Below are 13,205 nucleotides of genomic sequence, written 5' to 3'. Positions count from 1 at the left end.
TTTGCTCCTGAAAACGCAGCCCAATCTCCACTGTGAGTAAAACAATCTTACCAATAAAGGAATACTGTGTATTCCCACACTCTGGCAATGTCAGTGAACCTCTCTTGTAGCTCTGTGACTGCTTTCTGTGCTCCGAGCTCTCATATTTTTGCATGAGTAGTTTACAAACTGCTCCAGATTTGAACTTCTCTCTCGCCCTCCCTCCCCCGCTCTCTCTCTCTCTCTCTCTGAAGGTGGGGGCAGAGAGCTATTAGCTGAGCGCTGCAGACATCATTAGGAGGGGAGACGCTTTCCACCGTCAGCGCCGGAGCAGAGCAGGGGAGCCCTGGCAACAAGGAGAGACACAAACTCAACAGCCCGCTACACCCCGCAGTAAGTCGCACAAAACTATTTCCACAGAGCCGGTTTCGCCAACCTGTCACCGTTTTGACGTTGCCACTCTTCTCTTTTGGAGCTGGCTAAATTTAAAAAAATGGCTGGAAGAACTGGGAAGGGTGGCGCTGAAGCTCTGGTTTACTTCAAAGCCTTAGAAAATGTTTACTTCGCACTCTGACCTATTTTTAAGTGACCACACAGTACGCGGCCACGAGGGCTGTGGGTGGGTATACTTGTCATTTGGAAACGTCCCATTTAAACAACGCAAAGTGTTGTTTAAATGGGACGAAAGAGGGGCGGAGGTTCGGCTGGATTCTGACCGAGCGAGGAGCGCGTCCGCCGGGTGAGTTGGGAGTCGGGCAGGCGCTGTACTTCCAGTAACTGCGCCACTCGACCTCGGCTCAAAACATTTCCTCTTTGCAGACTATTTCTTTGTCGGACATGTCCGAATAATGTCGCTTCGGGCCACATAGGTCTTCTTCTGAACTCTTTTCTTATTGACAGGGACTGTCAGGGGAAAGCGTTACATTTTTTTTAAATCTACGTTTCACTATCGCGGAAGTGTTTTCTCCACACGAAAGGAGGCGAACTACTAACCACAGTCCATATGATTTCTAGATAAAAAAAAAAAAAGCGTAACCGCAGGTGTTTTGCATGTTTCGATTCTTAGGAAGCATTTATTGTTGCGCACGTAATACTACACAATGTTTTACGTTGCCAGCTGGTTGTAAAGGACATACGGTTTGTGATTGCAGGACTACCCGTGATGTCATTCATCCTAGCATGGACCATTATATAACGGGACTGTAGGGAAGCCTGTGATAGCAAGCTATTTTTACTCTGTTTACACCTCAGAGCAGGGTAGGCTATGCATCCCAAGTGGTAGCCAATGCTTTCACTCACACTATAGTTTTTTAACGAGCATTCCTAATGGCAGCAGACTGATTGACAAAGTGAATGCTCAAGATTAAAAAAAGAAAAAGAAAGAAAAAAGCTGCGCTTCTTTCCACCAGCTGCATGCTTAAGTCTTCCTCTTTTCTGATGATATCTGTGCAATTTATAGGAAAAACACGAAAAAACAGAAGTGGGTTTGCATTACTTGTTGATTATGTCATTTTCATCTTTGAAGCCTGTCCTGTAGCCTTAAGCAATGAATGACTGGACACCCCATAGAGCGCTTTCAACACAGAGATATCTCAGCAGACAGCTGTGATCGTGGTTAAACTTGCTTTCTATCTAAAAGGCTTGTTTTGCTACTTTTTAAACGTGTTACTGAAAGAAATAGAAAATATTGCAACACCAACAAATTTGAATCTGCAGCTTTCAGTAAAAACACACTTTCTGTTTTATTCCATGGTTCTTGTAATTCACTCACTTGCAGCCACTGTGTGTTAGCAAACACTTGCAGAGTGAACCTATAGAGTCAGTGCAGCCCGTCGGCTCCGGTGTTATTACTTACCTGTTTTATGGTGTTGGACATTTCTGTTAGTGCTGTCGCTAGTTCAAGAACTTCTGTCCTCCGTGGAGGATGCGAGCACAAACGTACGAGTGACCCATTAATTAAATTCCTTGCTTGCTTTGACTCATGCCTGTAAACACATGTTTCAGATTTTATCTGCACTGCCTGTGATTGTTGTTGTCCAAGTACTGAAAGAAATGTGATCTCGTGGTTGCCATAAATCCCATATACAAGCTTCCAACATTTGTGTCAGTGCAGTGAAACACACATTTAGAAACACCTTCATGTGGTACATGGTGTGGAAAAATATTCATAGATCAGTGTGAAGTTACTTTATAATAGGGCTGCCACGATTTGTCGACTAGTCACGATTACGTCGACTATCAAAATCGTCGACGACTGATTTAATAGTCGACGTGTCGTTTGAAGCTTTGTAAGATCGCAAAAGACGCAGGAATAATAGCAGGATTTAAGAGTGTAATAACGGACTGAAACAGAAGATGGCAGCACTGCATGTACAAGGATGCCAGCTGCCGTTAAACCCCGAAGAAGAAGAAGCAGCTGTGTCCCAGAATTCATAGCGCGGCCCAGCTTAGTTTCCAACAATGGCGGTAGCTAGTTAGTTTTAATATTACTCTTATTATTCTTTCTGGGTCACAAAATAAACGTTTAACATATTTTCAGGCGAGAATGTAGCTGTGTAAACCTCAAATATCGGCTCAGTTTATCAGGACACCACATATTTTCAAAAGCGCTCCGACGTTTTCGGAGACGTCTGTTACCCACTAGCTCGATAGCTATCCGGGGGCTAGGTCACTAGCGCCGTGAGAACACCGGACTCCCGGCAAATTGTTTTCAAACCCACCGCCGTCTTTCGTGACTCAGGTTAAATATATATGAGTCACTTAGATAAATTAAAAATGTTGTTGTTTGGCTTTTTTTTTTTTTTTTTTTTTTTTTAGTATTTTATTTGTTCCTGAGTAAATCGGTTTGGCTGAGATTAAAGTTATAGTTTTTACACAGCTGAATAAACGTCAAGCAGACAGCTGATTATCAGAAGTGTGCGATGCTGGAGAATATACTCCGGTGTCCTGTTATATTTTAGATAGCAAGGAGTTTATTCAACTTTACCGAAACAATCTGCAAATTTCATTAAAATTGAATAAACTATCATCTTGTCTTTATTTTTAGTTAGCACCTTAAAAGCTTAAAGCTGTAAGCTAATGATAGTTATAGAAGAGCAGATGCTGCTGGTGCAATAAGCTGTAGTTTTACGTCCAGTGGATGATGATCTGATTAGTCGACTAATCGCATAAATAATCGGTGACTAGTCGACTATCAAAATAATCGTTTGTGGCAGCCCTACTTTATAATTACTTTTATTGTTTAATAATAAATAATTTGGATTGCTTATTTATTCAGAAAGACAGCAGAAAAAGTGTGAAGAAAAAATAATGCACACTAGTTTGACTTTTGTCTCTTTTCTGTAAAAAAAAATACATAATCGACACTGCCAGCCATTTTTTAGGTACTGGTATTTGGTCAGACCCTTTCGAACACGCAGATGCATTGAGTTGGTGGCATGTGATTGGCTGTTGTATTTGCACTTAACAACATGGCCATTAAGTCTTTATTAACCATACTGAAACTATTATGTATTTTTTATGTGTGACTGGTATTAAATACAGCAGGTTGGAGAAGAGAGGAAGGGGTCGCATCCAAGAGGTACTCGGGAAATACACAGCTCAGCTTCAAATCTTTAACAAGGGATGGATTCATGTATAATGATGGGAAGGATGTGGATAATGAAGTGAGTGGGATCCGGTGTTAGTCCCTGTGGGATGCCATGGAAAGGTCTTTTTAATTGAAATAAATTTCTCTGCTAGCGAGGTCAACTAGAGGCGTCCAGGAACTGTTCACGACTGAAGCTTTATAGATGTTAATCCACCGCGGTGCATTTTTAGCACGCAAATATCCACCGCTGTATGATGGCTGACAGCGTGCAGCGCGAGCAACTGGTTGCCTTTTGTCCCGTCCCCTGCACCTTCCACAGGCAGCAGCTTTGCCTGAACCGCTCAGAATGTTTCTGGTGGTAAGAATGCTTATGGACGGGTCTGTCTCCTGCTGTGTGCTACCTGTGAAAATGAGCAACTTCCGCCAGTGTGCTCACCTGATTCTCCAGACTCTGGTGTTCCGGTGTGAAAACAGCTTATGGCTGGAAGATAGATGCATTATGAATGCTTGAGCAGAAGGGAGGTGTTAATATAAAGGGAAGACGGGCAGATTTTTAGAAGGGAGGTAAGCAGAGGGTGTTGTAGTGATTTAGGTAGAGTGGCAGCGATTTGCCCAGTGCTAATCCAAGACTGTTACCATGAGATGCTGAAAAGTAAACTTAGATTTTGTTGTGCTAGTTACAGTTTGAATTTCAAAGAGTTTTAGATTGAGTTTGTTTGAGTTTCAGAATATTTTTTACCCACATTTCTCCAAAAAGCGTTGCCTTACTTGTAAGGAAAAGTATGAAGCAAAAGTCCAAACTGTTGTACAAGTCGTGCGGCTGTGAATCAGGCATGCTGCTTCAGCCGCTCTCCCGCCGCACGCACGCACACATGCGCACACTTTACCACTGCTGCTATAGCCTTTGATTTGAGCCGCCACTCACTTTCAAATGGTAATGAGTGGCAATTAGAAGCCAATGTCCTAATCACAAGTCATTTAACTGAGCTTGGCTCATTTGCCATATGTGTGCACGGACTCACACCGTCAAACACACATGAATACACACATCTGCTAGATCACGCTAGAGTGTCGTCTTTGGAACTTGCGCTGTGTGTGTGTGTGCGCGTGTGTGGAAATGAGCGGGAGATTTTGTGTCAGTGTGTTTGTGTGTGTTTGTGAGAAAGACATAAAGAGAGATCATTTCCAGGTAATGATTGGTTTAATACTCTGAGTGAATGATGGGTGGGAGGATCAAATAGATCGACAAATGTGCGAAACAGGTGTCTGCGTGTTTCTGTGTGTCTCTATTGAGCCATTATGTGGAACAAAATGCTTACTCTTTACATTGGGTTGCACAGAAAATTTGACAAGTTGCACTGATCCACTTGTAGTGCAAAAATGCCATAAATAAAGTGGGATTTGTCATAGAAATGTATTGTAAATTCTAATTGGCAGTATTTTTATGCCTAAAAAAGACAATAAAATTATCATATAAATTACATGTGATTTTTGAGACTACTTGAGGCTACAAAAAAAGAAATTTGCAAATTTTTTAAAAATTGTGGCATGACTCTTGAGTTTCGATTTGAAATACGTTTCATGCCTTCACGTGGGAAAAGTGTTTCAACCTGAACCAAAATCCTTATCGGGCGCTTAGATCTACCCGTGTAGTTTGGTGCCTCAACCTAAAGAAGCAGTGAGTGAAAATGAAAGTTGAGTTTAAAATCTCACAGTAGAATATCTAAAAGCGAAACTAATGTGTGGTATTCCAACTTCAGTCTCATTTTGCCGAAAGTCTTGTGACTTGTGGTGCCGCTGCGTGCCTCCTAGTGTGGTTTTGTTGTTTACCGCTACAGTTTGCGCCCATGAAGACAAGTCAGTTAATAAACTGTTGTGACTATTGCGCGAACGGCTTCCGGGCAGTGCTGTTCCTGCAACTTTCTCCAGTTTGTCCCTGGGGATCCTCAGCTACTCCCGTGTCAAAGTTGAGCTTAATCTCTCCAGTGGGTCCTACGCTGACCTTTCCCACTTGGCTTTCTGGTAGTTCTCCATCATCAAGCATCCAAATCAGGTGCCAGAACTGCCTTACCAAGCCACAATGTTCAGAATAGTCACTAAACACCTTTATGTCTGTTGCTGTAACACAAAAAAATGTTATTTGCTGTGGGATAATGAAAACGATGCCGCATTCACACCAGACCGCAGTTGCGAGTTAATCTGTGGTTTTCTCCTTTTCTGCTAAAAGTTACCCGAGAAATTGACAGAAAGGAAACAGTGTTGGTCAGAAATGCAGGGGTATAATAAAAAAAAAAAGCTCAGAAGTGTGGGATCGAATGAGGTGAGCCCGAAAAGAATGACAAAAAGCCAGTGAGGTGAGCTATGAGGGACCAACAAAATAAAGTGTGTGAGGAAAAATGGTTTTAAAAAGGTAGAGAGCAGTGGGTGGGGATGGGGGCAGATCAAGCGATCGAGCTGTCTTGTTGAACTGTGCGGTGTGCTCAGACCTTTTCAGCTTTTCGTTTTATCCTCCTCTATTCACGAGTGCGGCGAGTACACATGCACGCACTCGAGATAAAGGACACATTCACGTACAGTATGCTGCTATTAAGGGGATCAATGAACGTTTCCTTGTGCCAGAACACTTCACCATGTGTTATCATGTTTTTTTTATTGACTAGTGTACAGTCCTGTGTTCCTTAATCTGTCGTTTGTGCCCTTGAATCTGCAGGAAGAGTGAAAAACATGCCACTGTTTGCTTGCGCTATTTGCCAGTATTTGTCCCGATCATAGTTTAGTTTATTAGTGTACAGCTATCACGACATTAGAGGACCTAAGAAAGGATTGCTCTTGTTTGCCACTTTGCAGCATTCGTTGATCCTTGTGTGTGTGTGCTCAGACATTAGAGCCTTTGTGACCCTGTTTCTATGCTTACCGTCTTTATTTTGAAGTGGCTAATCAATACCAATCTTCTGAATGACCAAGATAGTCCCAGTGCCCGAATGAGCGAACGAGACAGACAGAGGAAGTTAAATAGAGGGAGAGAGGACTAAAGCCATCCTACAAACTTGTGTTACGCTGTCGGGTCGATAAGCTGCTGTATGGCTCAATAACCATGTGAAACAGGGAAGCTGGCTTTGGGACTTACTTTGGCTTTTCGCTCTGTAATGGCTGCCAGTGGAGCTGACATGATATAGGGTCGTCTGTTTTCCAGGAAAACGGTGTAAAAGGCTGAAATAGTCTAAACTCCAGGGTGTATAAATAAAAACAGAATAATAGGTAAATGACGAGCACGCAGGCTACGAATTTGAATCTGTAAGCCAGTAAGATCCCCTGAACTATAAATGAAAGGCAGGTGAACATGCAGTAGTTCATTCACCATGCTCCCGCTTGTTATCTCTTTTCCAATAAGGAACGAAAAGTTTTAGTCGTGGGCCTTTTGAATGCTAAAATAAATGAAGGAGAACCAAACAGGTAACGGCTCAGCTATTAGTAGGGAATGTGTATGTGTTATTGGTTTTATATAGGGCGTAACAGAGGAGTGTCTCTTTAAGATGAGGCTTGAAAGAGCCACAAAACATTTGGTGGGATCATTGAAATCTGGTTTTGTTGCTAAAATTGTTAATTTGCTTATTTCAAAAAAATATTCCTACTTATCTCCAAACTACAAAATCCTTCTCTTCTCTTCTCTTCTCTTCTCTTCTCTTCTCTTCTCTTCTCTTCTCTTCTCTTCTCTTCTCTTCTCTTCTCTTCTCTTCCTTATTAAAGGCAGTAGAGGATTACAGAGGGGAGTTGACGCTGACTGGCAGGCAGACAGCTCCTGCAGACTCTTCTTTTCCCCAGCAGAGCTTCAGGCTCGGGACAGGGATAAGCTGACAACCTGGGACACAGCCAGATAGATAGAGAGAATGTTAGGAATTGGGGTAATGTACATTCATTGGAGCACAAATGTAATGAGTTCTACATTACATTCACAAATACTGTTTGGGTGAAGGTTATGGCACAAGGTTAACAACTAATGAATTCTTGTGCTCATTCTGACTTTATTGGAGCTGATTTATGGGGCAGTACTACGTTAATTAATCAAAATACACTGTTACTTGTGCTATAATTGATTACATCAGGTCATGGTTAGCTTTATTAGTCATCCCAGACAGCTGGATAAACCGAATTGGACCATGCCATTCAAATTCTTCCTTTCATCTTTTCAATTACAAAGAACATTATACCCGTTCTTGCAAGTCGCTTTTTGTATTCATGCATTCAGTTATGTCATGTAAACCAGTCTAGTATGAGGCAGTCGTTTTGTAATTTCCCATTTGCAAATTAAACCTTAAAGTTTAACAAACTGTAGACCGAGCTGGAAATGAAGGTGTCTGGACATGCAGAGAGTCCATTACATCACGCTAACTTGTTTGAATTGTGAATTCCAGTTAAAGTGACTCTAAGTGCACCTCTATTTTTGCTGGATTTACCTCAGTGGGTAGCAAAAGCCCCATGTCCCCAGTTGCAAAGTGGGTGTGTGGGTATCAACAATGACTTAAGTCTGAGCCAGAAGGATATGCATTGAGTGAGAGGAATTCAATAACAGGAAAATGGCCAGTGATAGAAACAATCCCTGGAATACCAAAACCCACCCTTCACCAGTGTTATTCTTGGCAAAAAATTGCTTTCCATTACTACTGTTTACTCCTTGTAAGGCCAGGGTCAGTGCAATGCACCAGAAAACTATGCTGCCTGTCATTTCATTGATGGTCCATGACGTGGCATGTGGAGTAAAGACGAGAATTCAAATAAGGGCTAGATGCTCTCTCTATCCTTTTTTTGACATTGCACCGATATGTAGTAACAAAAAATCATGCCACCTTTGACAAAAGGACTACAAAATGCCAGCAAAAAAAAGAATACCTTATATCGAGAATTCATAAAAAAGAGAACAATAGAAACTGAAATGAAGTATAAAACTTACAAAAATAAATTAACTAATATAATGAGATCCTGTAAAAGAGAGTATTACATTAAAAGGTTAGAACACAATAAAGATAACACAAGAGATATATGGAATGTATTAAACAGAATAATCAAAAATGAATCAAGGAATAATGATTACCCTGGGTACTTTATAGAAGGGACAAGAAGTATTAATAACATGGAGGAGATAGTAAATGGCTTTAATGAATTCTTCGTAAACATAGGGCCAAAACTGGCAGAAGAAATAAAGGTTGATGGAATAGAAAGGGACACTGGTGAAAATATTGAAAGGAATAGTAGCTCAATGTTTTTAAGAGCAGTGGAAGAGAAAGAGATTTATGACATGGTTAGAGGACTTAAGAACAAAACCAGTACAGACTGGAATGATATTGATATGGTAACGGTAAAGACAGTTATTGATGGTATCGTAAAACCATTAAAATATATATTCAACTTGTCGTTTCAAAAAGGAGTTTTTCCACAAAAAATGAAAGTTGCTAAAGTTATTCCCATTTACAAAACCGGTGAAAGACATAATTTTACAAACTATAGACCAGTGTCAATACTCTCCCAGTTCTCTAAGATACTGGAAAAACTCTTCATAAAAAGATTTGACAGTTTTGTGGAAAAATATGAATTAATGACAGATAGTCAGTATGGGTTCAGAAACAACAGATCAACAGCTTTGGCACTGATAGATTTAATGGAAAAGATAACGGAATGTATGGATAATAAGAGGTATGCGCTCGGAGTTTTCTTAGATCTAAAGAAGGCGTTTGATACTGTTAATCATGAAATTCTATTAAAAAAACTGGAAAAGTACGGGTTTAGGGGAGTGGTTTTGGAATGGTTAAAAAGCTATGTAGGGAATAGGCAACAATATGTACAAATAAATGAATATAAATCTAATTTGATGGATATAGCTTGTGGAGTACCTCAAGGTTCAGTACTGGGTCCAAAAATGTTTATTATGTACTTAAATGATATCTGCAGAGTATCGGAGATTTTAAAGTTTGTAATATTTGCAGATGACACAAATATACTGTGTGCAGGTGGGGAATTGCCACAGGTTTTGGAAATGATCACACAGGAATTAACGATATTAAAGAAGTGGTTTGATATAAATAAATTATCATTGAATCTCGATAAAACCAAATTTATGTTGTTTGGAAACCAAAAGAAAAACATCGAAGTAGAAATATGTGTTGACAATGTATATTTAGAAAGAGTAAATGAAATAAAATTTCTTGGGGTGATCATTGACCACAAGCTCTGTTGGAAGCCACACATTACTTATGTTCGGGGGAAATTGGCACGGGGCATTGCCGTCCTGGGAAAAGCAAAACATATGTTGGATCAGAAAGCACTGCACATTTTATACTGTGCTTTACTACTGCCATATATGAGCTACTGTGTAGAGGTCTGGGGAAACACATACAAAAGTAACACACAAACAATAACTATAATACAGAAAAGGGCCATTAGATTAATAAATAATGTAGGGTACAGGGACCATACAAATGCACTCTTTGTCAAAATGCAAGCTATTAAATTCCAAGACTTGGTGAAGCTTAAAACAGCGCAAATAATGTATAAAGTCAGAAATAAATTGCTTCCCAAAGAAATCTGTAAATTGTTCATAGAAAGAGAAGGTGGGTATAACTTAAGAGGGAAATGGAATTTAAAAATACAAAGTGCTAGAACAACTTTAAGAACTATGTCTATCTCAATTGCAGGAGTTAAATTATGGAACAGTCTAACAGAAGAAATAAAAGACAGTCAAAACATAAAACAGTTTAAAGTAAAATATAAAAACCTAATTTTAAATAAGTATAAGAATGAAGAAAACGGGGTTAACCCAGGACGGTAATGTTGCTGGTAATGGTGTTGCGGTTCTTTTTTGGTTGTTTTTTTGTTTTTTGTTTTGTTTTGGTTTGTTGTTTTTCCATAACTTGTGTATCTGCAAATATACACATTCTGTATTTTTCATATGAAAGAAACTATACTGTGGTGGGGCTTGCTAATTTCTTGTTTTTGATTTATGTATGTTATGTTTTGTTTTACTTCATATGTTTATATGTTTCATATGTTGTTTGTTTAATTTAAGACAAAAAAAAATTAAATGAATGAGAGGTAAAACTTGAGGGGGTAGGGACAAATAAGTAAATACTTCAGCCTACTCCTTTTCAAACAAATAATGGAATGATATTTTGTAATGATTGTGAAGGCACATGTTTGAAATGTTTGAAATAAAAATGAACTGAACTGAACTGAACAAAAAATCATGGTTAAGCATATGGCCTGGGCCATACATGGGCAAACACTTGATAACAGGTCGAGACAAGTCTGTGCAACTAAACCACAAGCAGTATTTAAAACAGTGTCTGCAACACTGAAACTATTTCCTCTGACAAATCTGTGGTGTGGTTTGAATAGAGCTGGGTGCAGTGCTGCATTTCTCTGTCTATCTGTATGTCAGTCCAGCTGGCTCCATGTCTGGCTGGTAGCTGCGGCTTGGCTAGTTCACCTTTATACTGGATGGCTGGCTTTGGGTCAGCCTCATCTGGCTGGACATTTGGCTTGATACTTGGCTGCAGGCTAGCTTTCTGACAAGCTTTCAGGGTACATGTCTGACTGACTGACTCGCTGGCTATTATTTCTGGCCTTTCCTTTAGCTATGTAGTAAGCTCATGACATTGGAACAGGGTCATTTGGCTGTGACAGTCAGGGAGGTGTGCTAAAACACTCCTTCGGAGCGATCCAGGATGATACTTGCCCGGCCGCGATCCCCAGGAGTCCATTCCCAATTACAGTTTCAGGACCTCTTTGGAGAAAGTGTCTTTTCTTTTTAGTTTGTTATTCTCTTCCATCGGCATTAGACTAGAAAATATTTTCACAAAGTTACAGCACTTGACAAATTTATTACACCACCTGTCATAAAAACAAGAAAACGCAAATTTAAAAGAATAAATCACATTTTCGTACCCACATTCGAGCCGGCACACTGGACCGAGAAGTAGAACATCCAAACTAACTAACATGAATTCACACTCGAATGAATCCGTCGCACAGACACTTGTGGGAATCGAACTACCACCGTTCCAATCAGTAGACAATCTATGTGCTCTATGTGCTGAGCTACAGCCACCCTCTATTGAGGAATGCAAGTAAATAACTGTAATTTGGCATCTTAATTAAAAAGATTTTTTCAGATTTTTGTTGTTTGTATAACAGTAAATTGGAAAATCTTTATAGTTTTGCCATTAAAAATATCATTTTAATAAAAGAAATGTGATAAAATATTTTGATAATGATCAGTAATTTAGTGCAGCTGTGGTATAAAGATTACATTGGGTGGTGGTCTAATAAATTTGGTTGGCACTGTAAACCAGTGGCCCGCAGTTCTTGTTTGATGAAAGTCACTGTATTGTATGCATTACTGGGTGATGAGAGCTGACTTGTACGGTGGTAGCATCACTCCTGCTTTGAGTGAGTTGATACAAGTATGGTGCAAGACAATTATAGGAATTCATTTCTGTACAATAAAGAGAATTCATTTTCTTCCTGCTGTTTTACCGTCTATAACAGTTTTCTCTTCTATGCTTTTTTTAATAGCGTCACGCTTCTATTATTGATTTGATTGGAATGGTGTTTTGCAAGATAATGCGATCTTTGTTCTCAAGTTTAGAAATAATTCCCTGAGTTGAGAAAAACAAAAACTGTATATATTATGTGTAGATGTGTACGGAGCCTGGGAGCTGCCATATGGAGGAAAGACATAGCTGGTAAAACAGGAGACCGTTCATGTGTGAAGTGATTTTTCTGACACGACTGTGAAGGAGTGAAGTTATTTATAATTTTTGTAGTATTTGTAGTATCGGTGTTGTAGAGGGTCGGTTGGGTGCACGTGGAGAGACGCCTCCTCTTGTTGAAAATGAAGTTGCAGCTTGTTATTCGCCGTGCTGTGGCTACAAAGAGGAGCCGCCCGTGTTTTACCAACAATTTGCTCATGAGTTATTGATTTGGAAAGCTTAAATTTGTGAATATCATTCCAACAAAGTAAAAGGGAGACTGCCTGGGCTGTCCGACAGCTCTTATTATTGTGTGTGCACAACTTAACCAAAATGGGGAAACAGAAATGGGAATAAATTGCATCTTGTGGTCACAATAAATCAAAATGCAGGAACAAAAAATGTCAAAATAAGACAAAAGAATAATCAGAAAGTTGTAATTTAGTATAATGTGGCCTAAAAAATGCCTGCTCCTCAACTCTGCTTTCTATTATTTTTGTGTCTTCAGTTTTATAGCTGTATATTTGTGTGCATTTATTCAGGCATTTGTGTGTTAGTTTTTGTGGATGCTGCAGCTCAGTCATGTTTTCGTGAGTGTGTTCAACAGTGGGTGACTGTGTGGCAGGCCAGCTGATGAGCTATGACACAGATAAATGAGGTCAATGTAAGGTTTCACTGTGGCCAGACCAGGTCCAATTCTCTGACACTAGCATCTAATATTAGCTGCCAGAGAGCTCAGACTAACGGGGCCCAGTCTCATACCTGCTATGGGTATAGATATTGTTTAAAGTGAGCCGTTCTTGTAGACACTCATACTAACATGCAGTAAGGCCGTCATGAACACAGAGTAAGAAACAACACGTACGGGATGGCCATGAATAATCTAACTCTTATTG

At 39.9% G+C, this 13,205-nt stretch overlaps 1 protein-coding gene across 3 annotated transcripts in view; it reads left to right on the top strand.

Moving 5' to 3' along the window:
- Positions 1–286: 286 nt before the first annotated feature.
- atxn1a (ataxin 1a) overlaps positions 287–13,205 on the top strand; it is a 100,083-nt gene continuing 87,164 nt past the window's right edge. Inside the window, exons 1-2 of one of the 3 annotated variants that reach the window (XM_085347031.1) lie at positions 287–372; positions 7,316–7,470. The gene's annotated coding sequence lies outside the window, so the exon portion shown is untranslated. Of the gene's footprint in view, positions 373–404; positions 719–7,315; positions 7,471–13,205 lie in introns of those variants that run through there. The other 2 variants (XM_085347029.1, XM_085347030.1) reach the window with 2 other exon arrangements.

Source organism: Diplotaxodon limnothrissa, linkage group LG22 (assembly GCF_057381915.1).
Source record: "Diplotaxodon limnothrissa isolate DT_005_m linkage group LG22, D_limnothrissa_male_GT1.1, whole genome shotgun sequence".
NCBI classification, from domain to species: domain Eukaryota; kingdom Metazoa; phylum Chordata; class Actinopteri; order Cichliformes; family Cichlidae; genus Diplotaxodon; species Diplotaxodon limnothrissa.
This window is presented reverse-complemented; position numbering and strand designations above follow the sequence as displayed.